Source organism: Callithrix jacchus, chromosome 14 (assembly GCF_049354715.1).
Source record: "Callithrix jacchus isolate 240 chromosome 14, calJac240_pri, whole genome shotgun sequence".
In the NCBI taxonomy this organism is placed as follows: domain Eukaryota; kingdom Metazoa; phylum Chordata; class Mammalia; order Primates; family Cebidae; genus Callithrix; species Callithrix jacchus.
Genome location: NC_133515.1, coordinates 54,895,327 through 54,916,438, shown reverse-complemented (window position 1 = coordinate 54,916,438; position 21,112 = coordinate 54,895,327). Strand labels below are relative to the sequence as shown.

General features: G+C 36.5%; 1 long non-coding RNA gene across 1 annotated transcript in view; it reads left to right on the top strand.

The window, feature by feature from the left end:
* Positions 1–9,000, top strand: part of LOC118147318 (uncharacterized) — a 28,839-nt gene extending 19,839 nt beyond the window's left edge. The window contains exons 3-4 of the long non-coding RNA XR_004733588.3: positions 3,487–3,625; positions 8,086–9,000. This is a non-coding gene — a long non-coding RNA (uncharacterized LOC118147318). The remainder of the gene's footprint in view (positions 1–3,486; positions 3,626–8,085) is intronic.
* The last annotated feature ends 12,112 nt before the right edge of the window (positions 9,001–21,112 follow it).

Genomic DNA, 21,112 nt, shown 5'->3' with positions numbered 1-21,112 from the left:
TTTGATACCGAGTTTATTGAGGGTTTTTAGCATAAAGGGCTGTTGAATTTTGTTGAATGCCTTCTCTGCATCAATTGAGATAATTATGTGGTTTTTGTTTTTGGTTCTGTTTATGTGGTGAATTATGTTTATAGACTTGTGTATGTTGAACTAGCCTTGCATCCCTGGGATGAATCCTACTTGTTCATGACGGATACGTTTTTTGATTTGCTGTTGCAATCGGCTTGCCAATATTTTATTGAAGATTTTTGCATCTATGTTCATCATGGATATTGGCCTGAAGTTTTCTTTTCTTGTTGAGTCTCTGCCGGGTTTTGGTATCAGAATGATGTTGGTCTCATAAAATGATTTGGGAAGGATTCCCTCTTTCTGGATTATTTGGAATAGTTTCAGAAGGAATGGTACCAGCTCCTCTTTGTGTGTTTGGTAGAATTCGGCTGTGAACCCATCTGGACCTGGGCTTTTTTTGTGTGGTAGGCTCTTAATTGCTGCCTCGACTTCAGACCCTGTTAGTGGTCTATTCATAGTTTCAGCTTCTTCCTGGTTTAGGCTTGGGAGGACACAGGAGTCCAGGAATTTATCCATTTCTTCCAGGTTTACTAGTTTATGTGCATAGAGTTGTTTTTGATATTCTCTGATGATGGTTTGAATTTCTGTGGAATCTGTGGTGATTTCCCCTTTATCATTTTTTATTGCATCTATTTGGTTGTTCTCTCTTTTCTTTTTTATCAATCTGGTTAGTGGTTTGTATATTTTGTTGATCTTTTCAGAAAGCCAGCTCTTGAATTTATTGATTTTTTGAAGGGTTTTTTGTGTCTCTATCTCCTTCAGTTCTGCTCTGATCTTAGTTATTTCTTGTCTTCTGCTAGGTTTAGAGTTTTTTTTATCTTGCTCCTCTAGCTCTTTCAATTTTGACGATAGGGTGTCAATTTTGGATCTCTCCATTCTCCTCATGTGGGCATTTATTGCTATATATTTTCCTCTGGAGACTGCTTTAAATGTGTTCCAGAGATTCTGGCATGTTGTGTCTTTGTTCTCATTGGTTTCGAAGAACTTCTTTATTTCTGTCTTTATTCTATTGTTTATCCAGTCAACATTCAAGAGCCAGTTGTTCAGTTTCCATGAAGCTGTGCGGTTCTGAGTTGGTTTCTGAATTCTGAGTTCTAACTTGATTGCACTATGGTCTGAGAGACTGTTCGTGATGATTTCAGTTGTTTTGCATTTGCTGAGGAGTGCTTTACTTCCAATTATGTGGTCAATTTTAGAGTAGGTGTGATGTGGTGCTGAGAAGAATGTATATTCTGTGGATTTGGGGGAAAGGATTCCCTGTTTAATAAATGGTCTTGAGAAAACTGGCTAGCCATGTGCAGAAAGCAGAAACTGGACCCCTTCCTGACACCTTACACTAAAATTAACTCCAGATGGATTAAAGACTTAAACATAAGACCTGGCACCATAAAAACCCTAGAAGAAAATCTAGGCAAAACCATCCAGAACATAGGAGTAGGCAAGGACTTCATGAATAAAACACCAAAAGCATTGGCAACAAAAGCCAAAATAGACAAATGGGACCTAATGAAACTCCACAGTTTCTGCACGGCAAAAGAAACAGTCACTAGAGTGAATTGGCAACCAACAGAATGGGAAAAAATTTTTGCAGTTTACCCATCTGACAAAGGGCTGATATCCAGAATTTACAAATAACTCGAACAGATTTACAGGAAAAAAACAAACAAGCCCATTCAAAAATGGGCAAAGGATATGAACAGACACTTTACAAAAGAAGACATATATAAGACCAACAATCATATGAAAAAATGCTCATCATCATTGGTCATTAGAGAGATGCAAATCAAAACCACATTGAGATACCATCTCACGCCAGTTAGAATGGCGATCATTAAAAAATCGGAGACAACAGATGCTGGAGAGAATGTGGAGAAAAAAGAACACTTTTACACTGTTGGTGGGAGTGTAAATTAGTTCAACCATTGTGGAAGACAGTGTGGTGATTCCTCAAGGCGTTAGAAATAGAAATTCCATTTGAGCCAGCAATCCCATTACTTGGTATATATCCAAAGGACTATAAATCGTTCTACTATAAGGATACATGCACACGAATGTTCATTGCAGCACTGTTTACAATAGCAAAGACCTGGAACCAACCCAAATGCCCATCGATGATAGACTGAACTGGGAAAATGTGGCACATATACACCATGGAATATTATGCAGCAATCAGAAATGATGAGTTTGTGTCGTTTGTAGGAACATGGATGAATCTGGAGAACATCATTCTCAGCAAACTGACACAAGAACAGAAAATGAAATACCATATATTCTCACTCATAGGAGGGTGATGAAAAATGAGAACACATGGACACAGGGAGGAGAGTACTAAACACTGTGGTCTATTGGGGGAAAAGGGGAGGGCCGGGGGTGGTGGGGAGCTGGGGAGGGATAGCCTGGGGAGAAATGCCAAATGTGGGTGAAGGGGAGAAAGGAAGCAAAACACACTGCCATGTGTGTACCTATGCAACTGTCTTGCACGTTCTGCACATGTACCCCAAAACCTAAAATGCAATAAAAAATTTAAGAAAAAAATAAATAAATAAATAAAATTACTATTTTCCATTTGTAATAGTACTTGATAAGTGTCTTGTGAAAGATATAGACAATATATGAGTCCTGTTTCTCATAATATTTTTACCTTCTAGTTTTGGTATCTATTGATGTTTCCTACCCAAAATAATTATTAAGATGAGTTTTAAAATTCTATCTTTTTTTTAATCTATGGACTGGAATTTTGCTGTCTGAAGGACATCCCCCACTGCCATTTATTTACATCAGCGTATATACATGGATTCTTATTTTAGTTTATGGGAAATAATCTGTTAATATCATATTTTGTTTTTTAAATTGTCTTGAATTTGGCCAATGAAGGCCACTTCAAGTTTCTTCTTATAGTTTTACATGTCCTATCATTACTTGAGAACTTTCTTAATTTTTGCACAAAAGATTTTCCAGAATCATTTTGTACTCTTCAGCTGTTAGCCCTGGAATGATAATTATCTCTCCCTTCAAGGACTCATAATTTCCGTTACTTATTTAAAGAAAGGTCTTTAAATAAGACAGGTGTGGGTGTGCTCACTGCTTCTGAGGTATAACTGATTCTAAGCCCTCTTATAAGAGAACTGGAAAATATGTTTGCATAAGCATATCTATACTGATTATCTCATCTATCTGTCTATCTATCTATCATCTATCTATCTATCTATCTATCTATCTATCTATCTATCTATATCATTTGTCTAAATTGATAAGCATTTAAACATGGTAATACCTGGATTTTAAGTTGTGAAGACGGTCCTCACTTTATAGTCCTGGTAAATCTATGCTTGAAATAATTTAATATCCTTTTGTTAAAATTGTTTAACTTTAATTTCCAAGGTTTTCAGTGTGTTTTTCTGACTTTTAATCCTGGAGGTTAACACCAGATGGTGACATCACAAATCTAAAATTACGAGTATAGAGAAGTAACATTTCAAAGGGACCACAGAGGAATTTTTTGGAAAACCTATAGACGGAATCATGGTCTTCTCAATCCTTTTTGATTTGCAATTATGTAAGTATCTAGGGAATATATATTACCACCATAATTATACCAAATCTGGTTGTAGAATTACTAATTCCTTGGAGGCATAGATGGCTGAGGGTCAAGTTCTGCCACAGAACTGGTCGCAATTCCATACTCAATAGAGCTCTATGCACTATATCAACGATTGGCAAATTGCAGCCACACACATTCATTAATGTATTGTCTATGGCTGTTTTTCTGCTACAACGGCAAAATTGAGTCATTGCTACAGACTGTAGGACTTGCAAAGTCTGGAATATTTACTGCCTGATCCCTTACAGAAAAAGTTTATCGACTCCTCTACTAGATATTCCGGAGCCCTAGCATTGAGAAGTTTCTTTTTGTCACAAATATGTACACATACACACACATGCACACCACTGCAAGAAAATGATATCAAAAGATACTTTACACATAGTGCTGGCTGAGGAAAAAATACTATCAATGGCTGGCTCCATAAAATATTGATGCAATTGAGTTGGCATGAAGGTCTCTTCTTAGATTTCAAAGTATGTTATAGCCAGACAGTTCATCAGCTTAGTCTGCCTATTCATTCTGTGTCGCATGCAACCTCTTTGGTAATTGAGCAAACAAAAGTGAGCCTCCAAATATGGAAGCCCATGTCAATTCTGTATGACTTATCAGTTTGGCTTTGCAGTGCTGTTAGAAGTTGAACTTTTGTATTTTTAAGAATATGTCTGCATTTCTCATTAATTATTTTGAGACCTAAAGAGGAAGGGAGACATTCTTTGGAAAGACTATGAACACAATACTAAGTTAAAAGCTGTGTGGAATGGTGTGATGTCTGCTGGTAGTGCCAAATTACTGCATGGTTGATCCACTTGCCAAAGTCAATATAACTGCAGAAGCAACTCAGTTCCCCTTTGTTCCACCCATAATCATATGTAGAGAGCTATGAATAACAGAAATATAATTTAATGATGGTTTCTTCTTATTTATATTGGTCATTCAAAGAAAAGAATCTTGACATTGACTTGATTTTTTTGATACCCCTTTTACTTTATGGTGAACTAAAATATTGAGGCTATGACTCCAAGCTTCCATGACTGCAATCTTTGCCCCAGGGCTCTCTGAACATTCTATGGGTGCTATGAAATAGTCTTTCTGGAGTCAAAATATTCTGTGTCAAAAATCTATCCTTCTTTGTTTTCTGATGACTCAGGTTGCTACTTACTTTGTGCACCTATTCAGACGTATTATGTTTTTATGTCCGTTTCCTTTACCTGCCATAAAGCACCATCACTGTGCTGCCTGCTAAGCTTTTTGTCTTAGGGGTGATGAGGAGGACACACACAAACACAGGCACCAAGGTTAACTCTTTGACTGCTTGAAAGCAACACTTCCTAGACCTGTCTGAGATTCACATTTAGAAAGTGACAATCTTAGTTTTACAAGACAAGACTTTTCAATCTCTCCTTGGGTCAGTTCCCACAATCCATGCGTTCCATGGGTGAAAACTTTGTTTCCTCATATTATACATTATTAATCTTAAAGGACTGCAGCTTATAAATAAGTAGAAGCAAACACCACAAGACTGTAAGAAAGTAAGAATGCTACTTCTTTATGTAATTGTAGCAACAGTCTTCCAAATATATTTAACATGCAGATATCTATTATTAGCTCTTTTATTAATCGTAGTGATATTGCAATTTTCTGTTTCATGCTTTATCCACAAGTCTTAATACAAAATACACATTATCCAAATCATCTGAATGTCTCTATCTGAAAGTCCATTAGTTCTGAGTGGCACTTGTCACTCATGGTCTTCCCAAATCTACTTAATGAACCTCATACCCTTGAGAATGTTCAAAGATGAAAGCTTTTAAAAATGTTATTTTATCCCAGAGTTTTTGCATCTTTGAAACACCGAATCTAATCTGTAACACTTGAGGCCAGATATTTTTTTGAATTAAGGATATTTTAGAATTTAGAAAGATGTATGCTGAATGTACTGTGTATATTAAATATTATAATAACCTTGGTGGGGCCTGGGGTAACTCCTGTAATCAAACAAAGCAGAATTTCTTTAGTGAATCATATAAATATTTCTAGCAGGATAAATAAATAGAAACTATAAATAACCTCATATCAATTATGAGAAGTTTATACCACTGATACCAAAGGATTTCAGGTCAGTTCAGGTTTTGCTGTCAAATACTTTTTGAAAACTTTAGATTTGGCCATTAAAAATAAGAAATTGTTGATCCATACCAGGGGTCAGCATGTTTTTTTTATAGAAAGTGCCAAATAATAACTAATTTAGGCTTTGCAGGTTACACTGTCTCTGTCCCAATATCAAATTCTACTGTTTGTCCCTTAGATAATATGTAAATGGGTGCGACTATGTTCCAATAAAACTTCATTTACAAAAACAGGCTGTGGGTTAGATTTTTCCTGTGGGCCAGATTTTGCCTGTAGGCCATACTTTGTCAAGCTCTGATCTGGATTATCTTTATTGTTTTAAATTATATACCTTGTGTATTACAGTGTCTAGTTTGTAACGATTTCTTTGAATTAACATTTTTAAGAATAGAAAGACTTCTTTCAAAAGAGGAAGAGATTTCTATAGCTTGTCATCTCTATCCTGCTACCTCTTGTTAATTTCACAATGAAAAAATGCATGGAAAATACTACATAGCTCTGTAATAGTACCTAGATCTGAGTGTGGTCTAGAATTTAATTTGTCATTGACTTTATTGTTAATATTATGTGAAGTTAACATTTAAAAACATGCAGTAGTTAGAAGCTAGTGGTTTCCACAATTGTGGCTTAGTGATCCTCAAGAAAAATAAAAGTTTTCAAGCTTGACTTTAACTTTCATTGTTCTCTGGCTACAAACACCAGATTGAGCATTTGTTCTCTTAGTATTCCGCTTGCTTTGTTATGTGTTTATTCAATTACAAATGCCAAGAGAAAGTATATGGTTGGACTAAAACAGATGGACAAAATGTAAACTGTAGGAGTTTGTGTTTTTGTCAACATAATATGGAGCAAGACTTTGCTGGGTCAAATTTGAAGGGCTCCTTTGAATAGGCTTGTTCTCTTGGTGGGTGCTATCTGAAACTTTTCATCAAAGTGAGATTAGAGAATAGAGCGGTATTCCCTATAGATGGTCACCCAGTGTGTAGTAGTCTGTTCTCACACTGCTATAAAAAATCCTTGAGACTGGGTAATTATAAAGGAAAGAGGTTTAATTAACTGACAGTTCTGCATGGCTGGGGAGGCCTCAGGAAACATAATCATGGCAGAAGGGGAAGCAGGCACATTTTACATGGTGGCAGGCAAGAGAAAGAAGTAGAAACTGCTACTTATAAAACCATTAGATCTCATGAGAACTCACTCATGATCACAAGAACAGCATGGTGGAAACCACCCACATGATCCAATCACCTCTTATTAGATTCCTCCCTTGACATGTGGGGATTACAATTTGAGATGAGATTTGGGTGGGGACACAAAGCCAAACCATATCACAGGGTATCAAGAAATTATGGGCTCTCAATAGCTGATGGATTGATTATTTGAATGAAATTCAGCTTAAAGGACAAAGTTATACCTTTAAGAAGTGGGAAAAAAATTCTCAACAAACTCTGAGCCATGAGAAGCAGATTCTTTAGTCCAGTGGTGTGAAGCAAATAATTGGGACTACCTTAAGGACATGATGATATTTTTGCCAATTATCTGCTAAGCTGACTGAGCAATGACCCACACTAAGCATGCTGCATATTGCACACTTAGCAACTGATTTAGGCATCTTTTCCTAGCTGTTGCATATGCTTTCTTAAGATGACTTGCTGCCTCCATGTGGGGAGCTGCATTCATGATTGGTCTTAATGAAAATCTGGACCAGATTTTATAATTTGAGGGACAATAATTTATCCTCATTGTAGTGATAATGTTTCAGAACTTGCTAAAATTTAAACAATTCTTAAGGGTATTTTGTTCATTAGCAGTCCCTTCTGCATCATGAAGATATTTCTTCTCATATGGCTTCCTACTTTGACTTTCATGTTAGAAAATTAGCTCCTTGAGAGCTGGAATAGGACTTTTGTATGTCTGTAATCTCAGCTTCTCTGCTGGTACCTGGCATGTGATAAACACTAGACTTTAGAATAAACAAATATGTGTTACTAACATGCAAACATATTGTAATGGCAATTGAAAGATAACCTAGATTAAGGCAATGGGAAATAATATTGGCACTTGTAATTGGAACAGTAATATGGAAACAGAGGACGGTTTGAAAGATAAATTCAATTCTGTTGCTTTAAGCAGATTTGACTTGAAAAACTGTAAAGGAAAGTATAACAAGAAAAAAATGATTATGGTAGTAATTTCTGCTTAATTTCTCCTAGATTTAACCTGGTTACTAACTGATTTGATTATATAGAGATACAAGAAACTTACATCATTGATTTCTCTTTAAGGACTTTTCACTTAGCAACTGAAAAAAGAAGAGTCACTTGAGCTTAACAATCACCTACTAAGGTAAAAAGAGAAGCTGGAGTTAGGAGGACCAAGCGCAAATAAAGAAGACAATGGGATGTTTCTAAATGATGCAATTACTGACTGAAACAATAGTCTATTAAGATTCTACAGGTATAGATTATACTATATTCTGTTTCCTCTTCTAATCTGAACAAGTCGGAGAGACAATCTCCTGCCTCTCTTCCATCCCATCTGGAAACAAGTCCCATGTAGCAAGCAGACAATGACATCTACCCAGCTGCCAGGACTGTGCAATGAATGAAGCAGCCCCTCAAAAAACTCTGAATGGATTGCCAATTTTTACTATGTTTAAGGCAAGCAGTAATTTCAGTTTTCAATTCCACTAAGTAATAATAGTTATTAATTAGTAAATTAGGCCACTGGGTTCTAGAGGTGAGCTAACAGAATGATTAAAAAAGGAGAGAGAAAAAATTCACAGATAATGCTCAGGTTTCATAGAAGCCTGCCACGATGGAGAGTTTATGTTTGTACATCTCTTCAGAATGGATTGCTGCACTTAAGAGAAACTTACGTTGCCTACAGTGCTGTCTGTTCAGTAATTGCAGCAAAGTGAGGTACTGCACCATACATTGTCATAAAGATGTCAAGAAATGAAGGGAGATGTTCGAGGGCTCAGCTTCTAATACTTATATTTTAAATCTGGGGGCATTAAATCCAGGAAGGAGAATTCCTGAGATTTCCCCCACACCACACCAACAAAAGGCTTAGACATTTCCTAAGTAAAGGCTTGACATCAACCCCAGGGAGGATTTCTGGACTCCAGGTAGGTCTAATTCATTTTGGAGGCTAATTTTTTGAGCTTTATATCTCAAACATGATAGCCTTCATGGAGGTTTGTGGACTGTGTTTAAAAGTACTCTCCATGGCTGTACCTGGATAATAACAAAATCCCTGAAATATCATTTAAAACTCCTTAAATACTTGAAATGCTAAAACCGAGGTTTATCTTGCAGAGCTCCAGAGGGACAAAAACGCAGGTAACGTATCTTATGGCTGTTGGAGTGAATTTCTGATACTAAAAGAAGTAGTCAAAAAGTGTGAAAATCAGTCCAACTCATTCTGAAGATACAAAACAGTAGCAATTTTCTGGAGTTAAATGTGATTTATAAAAATTATATGGAGGCAAACCAGATCTATGTGTGAATACAGACTAGTCCTATAATGGCAAAGTGAATTAAATCATTAAGATCGATCTCTGGCTACTCCTTTTAAGAAAAATAGCATATTCTTATTCTATTAAAATTAGCTATCTGCATGAATTTTGTTGATATAAAAAATTGATCTATTTTACTATGCTTTTATAGGAATCAGAAATTAGTATTTCTCAAGACTTTAAGACAAATTTCTCTATCCAATTGTTCTTTCTTTCTGAACACCCTCTCTCTGGGTTATCATTTGTGTTCCCTCAATAGAGATCAGTGGTTGAAGGTTTTTTTGTTCTTCCACCTGGATTGTTCTACTTTTCTTTCTGCTTTTAAAAAATCTTCTCTGAATATTTGCCTTTACAGTTTAAAAAATTACTAGAAGTAGCAGTTCTTTTTAGTCTTACAGAAATGATTAAGCATTTGGCTTCACTACTCACTAGCCGTTCTGACCTTGGGAAAATTGATCAACCTGTGAGTTTTTGTTTCCTCATCTGTAATAGGGGGAGATGTAATACTTACCTCACACAGTGGTTTTGAGTTTCTCTGATGCCCAAAAGACTTGTTCTTAGAGTAAAGAAAGGCAAAAAAAATCTGGAGCTGGTTAGTTGGCACATAGACAAAGCCTTTTTACTGGTATTAGTATTAAACTGGATCAGCTAAGATGTGATCTCTCTAGAGGTAGATTTAGAAGCTATGAATGTGGAGATTGAGTATTTAACTGTGACAGTTGGCACTTGGTAGGTATTTGAGATAGATTTGAGATAGATTAATTTCTTTTCCAGCTCCTTGACCCTATTCTCATCTCAGATGAATACACACAACACACACACACACACGCACACACACACCCCTGTGGTCTGTGGGTGTGGGTGGCTTCAGACCTCCTGTCTATGCTTACCTAACTCTAGTTTCTAAATAAAGTGTAAATTTCCATTTTATGCCATGTGGTCTCATTCTATTGCTTTCTTATTTTATGTTAAATCATTAGGAAATCTCATTTGCCATGAGAATAAATGTTAGGTTGCCCCTCTGGGTTTTGTTGTTTGGAGCCTTCATCTGATTTTGAATCTAATATATAAAGAATATAAGAATCAAACTGTGAATTTCCGTTGGTGGAAGACAAGATTAAACACCTACTAAGAAAGTTTTAAGATATACTGGAAAGGGGCAGGGCAGGGATTGGGAAAGGAAAGAGAATTGACAGTGTTAAGTGGAATCAAGATTTTTAAATAAGATTTGAAATAAGTTCATCAATGTTCATCATAAAAGGTCAATCTAATTTTGTTTTTGAATAACCAACTAACCAACCAACGAAACAAACAAACAAAAAAATAGCGACACCAAAATAACTGGTTAAGGAGATTATGAAACTAGGAGATCATGAATATTTGAACATCAATCCACTGCTCATCAATTGACAGGAAAAAACAAATGTCTCTGTTTTTAATCTAAGGATGTGACATGTAAATTCCTAAGGATTCACACAAGGCTATAAAGTTAAGCAAAGAAGGTGACTAGATTGGAAAAGCATTTGAAGGTTAAGACACTCTCTGGGAGTTTCTTGTTCAGTCATCACTATCACTGAACTTTTCTGCCTTTAAGGATTTGTAATATTTAAATTCAAATTATTCCATCTCTAAAGATACTCAGTGATGTTTTTTGACCACCAGCACAAGGCAGTTTTCTTTATCCCGTCCCCTCCTATTATCACCTATGACATAGCAGTGTGAACAGAGCACAGCCTGGAGTTTCATTCAAGGTCACCTCATGCCCACCATGGCAAGACATTTCGATAACTTGGAATTATTTTAACTAGATATGTTTGTAGCTGTCAGACTTCAATATACATGGTTCGTGGAGGCTCAATTTTTTTCTTTAGTAATAGCTCATTGAGCAAACACAGCACACCAGATTACACACCTACACACATACACACACACATGTGTATAAATGTATACATACATACATTTATATATATGTATCTACTTTCCAATAAACTCTTTGGTCCTGAATATCCAATAAAAAATGTTTCTATTATCTTTGCCTCTTTGCATTTCAAAAACTGTAAGAATTTTTGAGACTATTATTGGGGCTTATAGAACGTATCCTCTTGCTTAGATATGACTTTTAGAATTAACAGGTACATCATTTGTCCCAAGGGGAGTTTTCATGTTTCTGGACTATGAAAAAGACTCTGTCAAATCCAATGCAAAATATTGGGTGAAAATTGACAATCGCAGCCAAATCTCTGAAGGTGTGATCTACATTAGGTTATCTATAAAACATTCAAGAAGCCCTATAAGATGTATTCTTAAGGTTTCTTTATATCTCATGGTTTATATCAGTACTTGATTATATATCAATTAAGCTATTGCACCAAATAGAATATGTACACAACCCTAACAGACATCATGGGCAAAACAAAGATATTTTGAGGCATTTACCATGTAACTGAGAAAATAAGGTTTACATAGATGAAACAATTATAAAATTAGTCAGTGACTAATTGGTATTGAAAGGGATAAGTCAAAGTGGGATGTTAATAACAGGTAATAACTTCATGAAGGAGAAAGGATTTAAAGTAAAGGGCTTGTACTTAAATAGAGATAAAAAGGGATTTGGCTACATTTCAATGTGGGCAAATAGCAAGAGAAGTATAGAAATAGAAGTGGACAATGAAAGCCAGCTTAACTAAGTGAGAAGTGAGAGTCGGCAAGGAGTAGGGATAATTTGGATAGTTAAGAAGAAGCCAATTTCTGGAATATCTTGTAAGTCAGCTAATGAAATTTGAGACTCACACAATGAATAATAGGAAGTCTTTGCAATACATTTTTTCAGGAGTCATGTGGCATTATGTAAAAGTGCTATTTCTGCAGTATTGCTCTGACATCATATGCCAGTGTGTCAAGACTCTCATCTCTGGTTCTGGGCAAATTATATGGCAAGGTACAGAAAGAATGTAGAAAATGTTTATGGAGCCCTCACCATTCTTTGGAAAACATTGTGGAAAATTAGAATGGGAATGGGAATTGTACAAGAAATTAGGAAGTCAGAAAATGTTCTGGGAACCAAAAAATAGAAAATGGAAATTCTGGAAACTACATGGCAAAACTACATTCTTAGAATTAATTTCTAAATTCCCATGTTGTGAACAAAAAGAAAAATCAATAATCTATGAATATTGACATTTACACAGGTTCACTATAAACAAGTGATGACAGATGAGACATTTTCATTTTTGATAGCATTAGTGTCACAGGGTGAACCCCAAAATTGGGTTTCAGCCTTAGAAGCCATATGGGTTCTTGGCTTTGTGTGGAGGAATTCAAGAGCAAGTCTATAGATTGAAGTGAAAGCAAGTTTATTAAGAAAGTAAGCGAATAAAAGTGTAGCTACTCCACAGTTAAAGCAGCACCAAGGGCTGCCGGTTGGCTACTTTTATAGTAATATTTTGATCACTTGCTAAACAAGGGGTAGATTATTTATGAGTTTTCCTGGAAAGGGGCTGGCAATTCCCAGAACCGAGGTTTCCTATTTATGAGTTTTCCTGAAAAGGGGCTGGCAATTTCCAGAACTGAGGTTTCCTTTACCTTTCAGGCCATAGAGGCTGATGTCCAGATGTTGCCATGGCATTTGTAAACTGTCATGGCCATGGTGCTATGGTAATACCTTTTAGCATGCTGCTATTATAGTTAGCCTATAATGAGCAGTGAGGAAGACCAAAAACCACTTTCTTTGCCATCTTGATTTTGGCAGGCTTTGACCAGCTTCTTTACCGTGTCTTGTTTTATCAGCAAAGTCTTCGTGACCTGTACCTTGTAAAATCAATCCTGCCGACCTCCTATCTCATTACTATGCCACTAGGCCTTACACTGTTTTAGTTTTTTGTGATTGAAAAGGCTCTGATATATGGTAGGTGCTTAATAAACAAATGTTGCATTGCTGCTTAAATACATACATCAGATGGATAGATTTGTTTAAGTCTAGATTTGTCGACATTTCTACTAATATTCTGTGGGAGAAGACGAAGAAGTGTGTAGAAAATAATGCTATAGTTAGATAAACTCCTTCCTTGTTGATTAGCCATGATGTTTTTGTTAATAAGTTGATACCAGTTGGGATGGTCATCTTCAAAATCTTCAGTGCCAGGGAACAAACTGTGTTCTTGGTTCTATCTCCCAATATTTCTATTAAATCTTACTGTGTTGGTAAAAAATGGAATATGTATCACATTTCACCGGGTGACACCAACTTGTGAGGCGTGGCTATCCATTTGTTGACAGATTCGGGATGAAAAAAACATCTAAACAAGCTGAAGCAATGACTCCCCCCACACCACCACCAAATAGTTAAATACATAACCTGAAGTGAAAAGCATGATTGGGCTGTAAAAGCAAAGCAGGGAAGGAAAGCTTCAGTGTGGGCAAAAGAAATAGCTCAAAAAGTTACCTCCCAAGATAAGGACAAGCCTGGGACTCATATGAGGGCTCACACAGAAAGGAAGCTTTAGGGTAAGAGAGATGCCAATTAATTATGTAGCATCATCCTTCTTTTTGGAGATGGAGATGGAGAACACAAAATTGCTTCTATTAAATTGGCCATTGTGACTTGTTGCCATGAGGCCCATTTTACACCCTGTTCATTTCTTAAGTGGAGTTGTCCTCTGTTCAGAATTGATGACTATATAAATAATTGAAGCTCCCCCAATGTGAGGATTAAGAGAAGGAAGCTCCAACTGTGCTCCTTCCCAGTAGCTACGGGAAGGCATAAGTTAGAGGCATGAATTGATTGAATACAAATAAAAACCATTTGCATTGGCTCCAGCCACTCTTTTTCTATCCCTCTATAACCAAAGGTTGGTTCTAGGCTATCTTTTAGCAGGGGAATGTCTTCCCATGGTGGTCTAAGGAAATTTGTCTTTTCCTGGTGAACTAGTACTGGGTCATCCTCAATACTCACTTTCCTGACAGTCTATTGTCACACTACCAGATCGTTTATTCAAATATCCTTCATTCCCCTGTAGCAGCACTCCTTGTCATTTTGGATCTTTCTATAGAACGTACTCTCCTTCTGAGGCCCAAAGAAGTCCTGAGTTACCTAGCATTACGACCCATCTCATTCAGCCGTTTAAGAAACATCTCAGGACTGTACTCAGAAACTCACTGTGTTATACCAAGTCTAAGCATCTTCTCTCATTCTCTCAGGGTTTTATGGGTTAAATGGCTATCTAATTTTAAAAAGTTAATCAGTGAAATCCACTCTCCACACATATGCCCTTCTCCAGCCCTCTCTGCTTTAGAAGAACAATGATGCAGCTCATTGTGGTAGGACCCTTCTTTAACAAGCTGTGCTGTGGGGATGGGAAGCAAGAGGGGTGGCAATACCTAGAACAAATATGACACTTGGTGAGCTCTGAATACATATTTGTCCAATAAATGAATTATTATTCTTATGCTATTCAGCCCCTTCACCGTATGAACTGTGACTGATTTCATTACGAGTTTTCCTAACAATCACTCACTCACACCAAGATAAATCCTATTTTTTTTTTTAGAAAAACTTTTTCCTTAGAAAGTTATCGTAACTTTTATCTTGCCCATTGTAAAGCACTTGCCTAGACATAGTTTTTAAAAAAAATATTTGACTATTTTCTGGACCTAAATGGAATTTCCAGATCTATAACACATTCTAGAGAGACGGCCTTACCTCCTTACCCTGTTGGAAGGGGTGCTGAGGCTTCCAGTCCATCCCACCAGGCCAATAGTGATAGTCATTTATTATGCCCCACTCTGTGCCATTTATACACATTATTGATTTAATCATTTGAACAATCCTATTGGGTAGGATTGGCTAGCATCCTGATTTTAAAGGTAAGAAAGCAGGTTTCTAGATGCTGCATCTAAGTTCACAAAACTAGGTAAGCAACAGAGCAAGGGTTAGAAGCAAATGATCTGGCATTTAGATGTTCCCAAGAGAGCAGTGGATCTAAGCCAGGTGCCTGTATTCAATCCTGGCTCTGCCACTTACCATCTGTGAATTCTGTCAACACATGTAACTCCATTGCACCTCAATTTTACCGAGAGTAAAATGTACAGGGTAATATATTTATCAACAGGGTTGTTGTAGGATTAAGTTACTTGCTTCATGTAAAATACTTAGAATAGTGTTTGGAACATAGTACGCACTTAATATATATTGAATATTTTAATTCAAATTTCTGTAGAACTATCCCGCCAGATCTTGTAATTTAACACTTAATACTTTAGTAATTTTTTTTGTTTTATTCTCTGTGGTGTTACATCAGGAATTAAATGACTTCATGAAGGAATCCTTTAATAAACTGTAAACTCCTTAAGGGCAGGGTCTTACAAAAACTAGAGGATTACACAGTGAATGTTAGATATACAATTCATACTTCAAAATAGGGATGCAAAAACATAAATGATCTAATCCACTACACTTTCCAAACAAAGCCTTTCTTACAGTTGTGTAGAATTTTCTAGTTTACAAAGTGATTCCCAGATTTAAAAAAAAAATGCCTACATTAACTTTTGTAAAATGCATACCTTTATCCCCTTATAATACACATGAAATCTAACGCTAAGGCTGGTCAACAGATTAACAGAATTGGTGTTTGCTTTTCTTATATAACAAGGAATGCAGAGAAATGTGGTAGCCGGCATGATTTTCCTGGCTCAATGAGGTTAGGTCTCGCTCTGCTGTCATTTCCTTGATTTTTCTCTGAGAGTCACAATATAGTCACTTCACTTCTAGCCAGGATGTGGGCATTTAAGGCAGTGGGAAGGTGATAATTTCACATGAGCCTCCTTCTTCATTGTCGTTTTATATGAAGGAAGAAAACTTCTCCAGGGGCTTCCTAACTCCCCGGAAAAGTTTCTTCACGTGTTCTGGGCCAAAAGTAGATGATATCGTAGCCCCAGGTCTCAGGAGATCCTGGAGAGGGAAGATGCTTGGCTTTTTGAACTAAGAAAGTGGTAGCAAGAGAAAGGGCTACACATAGCTTTTGATAGTCTCTACGTAGTGCCTGCTAAGAATCAATGATTTTTAATGCTACTACTCCTATTACTTCTACTCCTACTTCTAATACTAGGAATCTTGCCTTAACAAATATAGTATGCTCATTTGCTATGCCTTCAGTTCATCCAGAAGTGAGAAATGACAAGACTTTTTCTAGCAGTGATGAACATAAGTTGGTATTTGAAGGTAAAAATAAGTGTCTTCAATCCCCCTGCTGCCCTTTAACAGAAGACATTGATGACTAGTGTCAGGGACCTTTAAGAATACTCTATTTCTAATTTGTATTCAGTCAGGAGACCAGAGCTGTGGCTTGTATGTTTATGAGCTACCAGTTATGTGATAATTGGAATTAGCCATGGTTTGACATATCAAGCTCAGATGTCACATGGAGGATTGCTAGAAGATTTGGTTGGGCTTAGATGGGGCTTGAGCAATGCCTAAAAAGGAGAAGGCTAGAACAAAACTTAAAACTAATTTGGGGCATTATCAGTCACAGATCTTTTACTCTGGTTTCCTGGGAAATTAGCAGAGCCTCTGAGGCCAATGTCCCCAAATACAAAAACACCTGTCCAATCCCAACCCCAGAGGCAGGGCCCTAAAAGTACTGAGGAGGGAAAGTAATTTAAATATTTCTGTTTCATAAATAAAACAAACTTATGTAGATGAATTGGGTGGAAATACACTGACATTTGGTCAAAGGATGGGCATCAGATTAACTTTTGTCTGATGCATCTGTCATTCCACCTCACAAACATTCTTGTTCTTCCCCATATTTCCAAGAAGATGATTATATAGACATGGTCAGTTTGGAGAGCAAAGAGAATCCAGGACATAAGAAAGTCTCTGAAGGCTGGGGAGGGGTGGGTGAGACAGGTCTGTACTAACTGGCTTGTGTCTAAGCTATCATGTATTGGCAGCAGAGGCCATTTTGAATCCAATATTCGACAAGAATCCTGCAGCCACTCTGCTATTTGTGCCCTAAGTCATCACTAGTTTTGGAAGCCAAGGTTGCATATTGGAATTGCACAGAAAAGGAGAACTTGTCTATTTATTGAATGTTTGGGAATGGGAACAAAGGGAGTGAACACGCAAAGGCTCTCTGCTGTTTGGAAAGTTGGAAGGACAAGAGTGGTATGTTGGCTTCAATTATGGTGCCAGTGGACCCAGCTAAACTAGACCTACTACACTTTGTCTTTAGTATACATATGAACATATTTGCAAATAGTTGACACTTGGAAAATGATATTTGACCAAGCACATTTTCCCTTAACATAAAACAAGAGTGACAGGGAAGGAAGAAAGAAAGGAACAAGGAAGGAAAGGCAGAGGGAGGGAGGAGCTTATTCAGGGCAAGGGGAAGGGAAATTTAATCTGATCCATCTGCTTTATTTATATGTAACTCATCAAAATGGGTTAGTGTTTGACTCTTTACTGTCTAAAATGTAGTGAGCATCCATAGACATCCTTTTCCCAGACAATAGGCCAGCTGTGACATGACAGTGTTTCAGGATATTGGTCCCAAAGCTAAGGCGTGCAAAATTTGGCTAAAGGCAAAACCTATTCTCCTTTGCTCATTATCAAACACTTAAACTGCATGCAGTTAGCCATTTAGCTGCCTTCTAATACCTTGCATTGCCATTTTATAAATGCTGCTGCTTTGCTGAAACACCTGCAGAGTTTCTTGGTTTATAAACACGATTTGATCACACACCAGGAGTAAGGTAGACTCATTTGCCTGCAGGCCAAACAGTTGAAGACTTACTGAGCTGGTGTCCGAGCCCTGGACTGCCCCTTTTCTTAGCATGGCAGTTCTGTCAGTGGGGTGCTTTCTTGCCCTTGGCTTTAGAAGGGGAAAACTAGCAGCTTGAAGCAAAAGGAAGTCTATCACACAGTTATGAAGTCAATTACAAATAGACTACTTACTAGCTTAACTAGTCTTTCTTTTTACCTCATTGGTGCTACTACCCCTTGGATATTCTTTTCCCTTGACAATGCTCATCCCACAACAATTTCACTCTAAGTCAAAGGTGGTTTAATTATTGTCACAGAGGCAAAGAGAAGAAAATGTTAAAAATAAACCTGGCATTTGTGCATGAAAATGACATAGCTTAGAGAATTGGTTGTCAAATTTTTTTGTCTCTGGACCCCTTTATACTCTTAAAAATAACTGAGGACCTCAAAGAGCATTTGCATTGTAATCTACACACAACAAAATAAAACAGAGAAATTTAGACACTAATTATTGGAAAACAATACCACAAAGTATATAAACTTCTTCTTGTGTTTCAAAAAAAAAAAAAAAAAAAAAAAGAGGAAGAAGAAGAAAGAAAGAGAGAAAGATATCTCCAAAGAAAATTAACTTTTGCATTTCAAACTAGTATGTTGGATTAAAAACAAGGTTTATAGCTAATAGAAACAAAGGTAAATTGTAAGAGCTTGATAGAAATAAGAAGAGAAAACTGAGTTAATCTCTAAAAACTCACATTTTTTTTTCTCCTAAAACTACTACCATAGAAAATTTTGGAGTATGTGAGCATACATTCCATTAGTCATCAGAATGATATCATCACTTCATGTAAAATTTCTGAGTAACATACACTTAGAAAGAGTGAAAAGGCAAAAGAAAAAAGTAAATGGAAAATTATAGTTTTACTGTAAAAACAATTTTAACTTTGTAGATCCTCTAAATAGGTCTTGATAATTTCCTAAATTGACCACATGTTGAGAATTGCTGGGCTAGAGAATCAATGAGCTGAGTTGAGTCTGAGATCCACTATTAACTAGCTGAGAGGCTTTGAACAAATTAATTGCTCCATTTCATCACCTGTAAAACCAGATAATAAATATCAGAATGTGAATGTTGAATTTGTTTTACTTTGTAAAACTAACTGCAATTGCTTCCTGCCCTGCACCCCTTCATTTGTTGCATTAAAATAATTGAGAAGTTTGGGAGGCGATGGCCACTTCTCCATGTCACCCAAATCACTTCAAAATGACTTTTGAGGACTAATTGGCACCACCCTCAAGTAAACATGGGCCAGTTTTCCTCCTGTTAATAATTGAGACTGTGGGACAAATTATTTTAAAAAGTTGAGAAAGAAAGGAGACAAAGAAGCAAAAGTTTTTGTCTGCAGGAATAAAGGTGACATAATGGTAACACATTGAGAAAGGAATAGTTGTAAAGTATCAGGGCTTCGAAAAGCAGTTAGGGACGCTGCTTTGTTTGTTCCAAGCAGTGGTATTTTTTATTGTTTGCAATTTACTTTAATATACATTAGCATATAGATCTAGAAATGAATAAGCATATATGTGTGCTGGAATATCTTATGTAAAAAAGAACGAAAGCATTCAAAGAATGAAGAAAATGTGTTAAAAGGACACAAGATCTAGTTTGAAGGGGACTTCCATGTGCCAACTACAGGATAATTTGAACATAAAAATAAATAGAGGCAGTGAGAGATTATAACTTATTGGATAAAGCAAGAATTCTTGAGTTCCCAGTGACATAGGTGTATAAAAAGGAAGAGAAAGCTCTCCCCTGTAGAAGAAAGCCAATTAAAAACTGTTGAAGAAACGATGAAATTAGAAATCACCATTTGTAAATGTTAATTTCCTGATTTTGATTATCTTACTGTGGTTATACAAAGTTATGTTTTTTGAAAATGTACTATTAAGTATTTTGGGGTGAGAATAGAGAATGAGAGAGGAAAGAAGAATAAATTTGGCTAAAAGGTATGGGTGTCCGGGGATTTTTTGCATTGTTCTTGAAACTTTTATGTAAGTCTTGATATTGTGTCACATAAAAAAAATCCTGAAAACATTAAATTAATTTTTTAAAAAAATACTTCATTATTAAGTAGATGATATATGGTGTGTATGAATTTGTCAATTTCACCTGATGCCCTAGGGACTCGTGGTTAACATCTAAATGCCAAAATCAGGTGCTGAGTTTACAATTGGAAGATTCAAATTAGAAACTCATATACAGAGATGACTGCATACCACTAATTAGTACAATAGATATTTAATATTAAAACATTTTAATCATAACTAATGTAGGTAGTGTTTAGGATGTGTAGATTAGCCAGAAATGCTCTATAGCAGGTTAACCCTATCATGAACAGGGTGTAATAATCTAGTCAGCCCTAAGTAACCCATTGTAACAGGACCTGGAACTGAGGATTCCAAACCACAGCCTCTGAATGACTCCAATTAGGAATCTAGTTGAATCCTGTCAATAGATAGGACATCTACATGTCTCATCTACATTTTCGACCCTTTGAGCAACAATTTAAAATATCCTATAAATCTTGAGCTTATAGCATACATTGAATTACTCTTCTTGTGCCTACTTACTGGGAAATACTTATTTGGTTGGCAGTCTACTTTTACTGTAATACATCATCTGTATCATATCACCTGGGAGGAAGGAGACTGTATTAGTTTGCTAGGCCTACCATGAAAAAATATCACAGATTTGGTGGCTTAAACAACAATATGTACTTTTTTTCTAGCATTTCTGGAGCTTTAAAGGTGTTCAAAATTAAGGTGTTGGTAGGTTTGGTTTCTTCTGAGGCCTTTCATTGGCTTGCAGATAGCCACTTTCTCTCTGTCTTTACATGGCCTTTCTATATTCATGAGTATCTTAGTGTCTCTTCCTCTTCTAACAAGAACATCAGTCAATTGGGAATAGGAACCTACCCTACAAAAACTCATTTTAACTTAATCACTCCTTCTAAGACATTATCTCCAAACATGGTTC